Here is a 4,337-nt window from a genome sequence, read left to right on the forward strand (position 1 = left end):
CTTTTTACTTCAGTTTGACATCATGTTAAGTAGAATAGTGCACCTAACTTAGTATCAAAAGATGAGTTAAAGTCTCAACTCTGCCACTTACTGAATATCATCTTTGGTGAACTGATAAAGCTACATTTATGAATGGGGATAATAGCACCAACCTCACTGAGCTGTGTGAGGCTCAGAGGAGTAACAGATGTGAAAAGTGCTATGCAAATAAATACTAAGTAAAGGTCTGCAGTGGTAAAGTGGTTTCTTTTTTTTCTTAGTTGAGCCAAAGTAATGTGCCATAAATCAGCAGCTTATATCATGTCTTTCTGAAATGTAACAGTTGCCAAGTAGGTTTAGCATCAGAAAGTTATTTCATCAAGGCAAAAATTATTCAAGAGAGAGGGTATAGTGATGGGGATTATGTGCCTGCCAGTGGTCTGGTTTAATGTATATACTACTTGTAAGGTAGCATCACATTAAAAAAAAACATTAATTAGCTTTCTGGAGGTAATTTTGTATTAAATGCATTCAGTGAACTTCTCTGAAAGGAAATGTTTTTTGCCTGGTGACTTTAATGTCTAGGAACAGTAACCATGAACTGTTCTGCCCACTAGATTGCCTGTAGATTCCAATGTCATGGCCATTCACACTTTCTTTCTCATAAGAAAAACTTTCCAGATCTTGGTGTTAAAAAGACTGAAAAAGAAAATTTACATTATAATTTTTTGGAGTCAAAACCAAAAACTGGTAAATTAAGTTAAAAAGAAGAAACTTAAATTTCTGGGGGATCCATTTAATTGAATTAAGACAACTGTTAAAAAGGGTTACCATTCTGTGTTGTGGATTTTTTTTTTAAGCTGAGTATAAATGGTTGTTTTGGTTGGCATGCAAAGAACGGCCCCTTAAATTCGGTGCGGTTTGTATTGAATGTCTTTCCTTCCAATGTCTGTGTTACACCTCGGGGTACGTCTTTCTTGTTGTGGCAAGATTCTGAGTTCTCATGTGGCCTTGATGCATTCTATGCAAATGTTGTCCTGAAAATTTGTATGTAAATATAAATCTGCTCAATTTCATCTGAAAATCCTGATTCTCTTTTTTTCAGAGTCAAAACTTATTCATAATTATTAGACCCTTCTTTTCATTTAGCAAACATATTTGAATATTAAAAATAACCATTGATCTTATAAAGACCTAGTCACAGTGATTGAAGAGAAGTTTTGTGGTCGCATATGAAGGTTTTCTAGCTTCCAAGGGAATGTATTATGTTAATCTGTTCATAGTAAAGATGGAGAATGTTGTCATTAATATTTTCACATAATAACACAAATCAAACTACAAGACAAAATAGGTCAGAATCGGCAATGATTATGCAAGTCATTAAGCACAATATGTACTGTACTTAGTTTAAACACTTGTTTTTGGTTTTATTTCTTTGTTTCACCCCCATCCTCACCACCCCATGTGTGAGTGAAATAATCGTATCTAATTATTCTCGATGACAACACTCAGTGGTATTTTTTCTGACTTGCTGACATGGCTTTGGATATCAAGTTTTTTAAAAAAATTGTGTTGTCCAAATTGAGTGCTTTCTTAAAGTAATTCCAAGTGCCAAGTGTGTACACATGTTACATTATTTTTACCAGTAGAAGAATTTGTGATTTTTTTCTTAAAGAAAGAGTAAAAGATTAAGATATAACATGAAATGAATAACGGAATATAAACTGAAAGAGTGGAAATAAAGTCAGTTTGAAAGAAAATATGGTAAAAGAAAAAAGAAATAGTAAAAAAAATCAGGTCCCAGGGAATTATTTTATTATACAGTAGACAATATAAATAATGCAGTAAAAAAGAAAAATAGGCATCAAAATTCTGAAGATATGTGAGAAAAAAATAGCAAGAATGTATATGTGAGACCAGACAAGGCAATAAAAAAATCCAAAGGCAATAAGTAAACAAGATTTATTTTACATTTTAAGAAAAGTGTTCAAACATTTGCAATATCTTAAAGATCATTGAATTGCAAAAACACAGGAAAAGACATATAAAAACATTAAAAATATTTAAAAGGTATTATATCTCTATTCAGATTATTTGCAACTTTTGAAAAATGGCAGTAATCAGATTAACATTTACAACAAAGTTAGGTTTCTAGGGCATAATTCCGACCCATAGAGTTTAAGGGCTTAAGCTAATGCCGTCAGTATGGAAGAGGAAACTATTAAAAAACGTTATCTAAAGGTGAAGACCCACTCCCAAGAACCTATTTGAAAGGTAACTTTCTTACTCTAACACCAGCTGTCCTAAAGGCTTTATGGAGGGTAATTGTGGTTAAAGCAGCACTCTTGCTGCTGCTGTAGGAGTTATAGGCAATAATAATGTATTGACATTTATATGGTTATGATGCTCTGACCTGAACTTGCTTAACTAGTGCCCTAGTAATTGCCAAGTGTTTCGCATTCACTGTAGTGCCAAGATAAAAATAGCAAAGTTGATTAAATACAGTTAGATGTTAATATAAAAATAATAAAGTTAAGTACTTCATATAATTTTGTTCCTGACAATTTGTTTTCCTCATTGAGTAAGTGAATGCAATTTATGAAAAAATGGCCCTTCATATTTTTTCTCTAAAGTTAGGCGGGCATGAATAATTAGCCTTCACTAAGCAGTTATTAAAGCTTCACTTGCCTTGTAAATCAGTTGAAAATGAGGAGTAATGGGAGAAAGTAAGATTACATTTTTAGAATGCTGTTTCTGTGCATTTTAAACTACTAGGTATATGGACTTTTGTATTATTGTAATATATTAGATGGTGAAATTTGATTTATTTAAAACCTTCCCTTAAACATTTTCACCCTCTTCAATGCCAGAGACTCAGTAAAAAGTTGAATATTTACTTACAGTTTTATTAAGTTTTCCTCCAAATCAGACATTTCCCTTACTCCCTTACATTGTGATAATAAAGGTACTAATGGATGCTTTCACTGATGGGCCCCCTACTTAAGGAAAATGAAAACTAAAAATGATCCTGGTTCTTTAAAAGTTTATCCCAATGGCACCATCGTGTAAGCATACATATGGGACAGTAAAAATGGAAGACGACACATTAAATGACATTATTATAAAATGCAATACTCTTGGAATGATCCCTTATTGAATTAGGCTCTATGATCTGAGATGAATTTCCCCGATCCCTAATCCATCACTGGAGAAATATTAAAAGATAGGTCTCAACTGGTATTAGAATCGCACTCAGTCTCTACTTTCATTATTTTGAATTAGGGTGCTACTGGGGGAAAGCCTCTTAATGAGAATTAGAGTGATTCACTGGCCTTCTTTTGGATTTTGACAAGTAAAATATTAACTCTTCAGTCACAGCTGTCTGAATTAAAATACTGGGCAGCCGCAGATGCACAAATTAAATTGGCCTTTATGTTTCCATATTGCTGACCTCCTTAGAGGCAAAAACATCAAACCCAACAATAACAAAAAAGTCACAGTGTGTCATTTCTAGGAAGAAAATGTATTTATTAAAGTTTTTACATTTGTTTCAATTTTAACATATAATTGAACAACTGTAGGACATTTTGAAGTGGAGTTTTGATTTAATTATAAATTACACAAACTTCAGCTACACACCAATTATTCTGAGCCATTAACTAGGTGTTAAAATAATCAGTGGAGTTATTCTTAGTTGTTTAAATCCCATTAATGAGGTCTGTGTGTGAGTTGAATATCAGAGTAAATATATGAGTTCGGCATCAATAAGCTTAAGCAAATATTTCATCGGTAATACATACAAAGATTCATCCTCTTTAGTCCAGAATGAGATTGGATTAAAGATACAAAATTAGTTAAGTAATATACACAAAACCCACTTGTTTTTTCTCTTTCTATAGTGTTCAAATTTAACATTTATTTTATAACCAAGCAAATAAAACCTAAGTCTAAAGAAGTGGTCATTGATATCTGTGTTTTACTCAATGGAGTTAGTGATTTGAGTAAGTACTTACTCAATAGAGTTAGCAGTTTATGGAGTAATTCTCATAATGATGAAAAAATGTGTCTGTCCTCACATACTGGTTTCTGATTCCTTTGCCTTTCTGTGGTTACTATATAACATCATCTTCTACTCCTCTCTAATTACTGCTCATTGATCTGAACTTGTGATTGGTTGAACAATGATTTGAGAAGGACATTGATGAATGAATCTTACCCATCTTACTTAACACATCCAATAGTGTGATGAACTCAGGAACATGTGTTGTGAATCTGGGTTCTCCCTAAAACTGTGGAACTAACAAAAAGATTAGGGAAGTACAACCTCACTGCCCAATGAAGTCCCATTTATGAGAGAA

The sequence above is a fragment of the Sturnira hondurensis genome, unplaced genomic scaffold (assembly GCF_014824575.4).
Source record: "Sturnira hondurensis isolate 20B ecotype Veracruz unplaced genomic scaffold, ASM1482457v3 Scaffold0005279, whole genome shotgun sequence".
In the NCBI taxonomy this organism is placed as follows: domain Eukaryota; kingdom Metazoa; phylum Chordata; class Mammalia; order Chiroptera; family Phyllostomidae; genus Sturnira; species Sturnira hondurensis.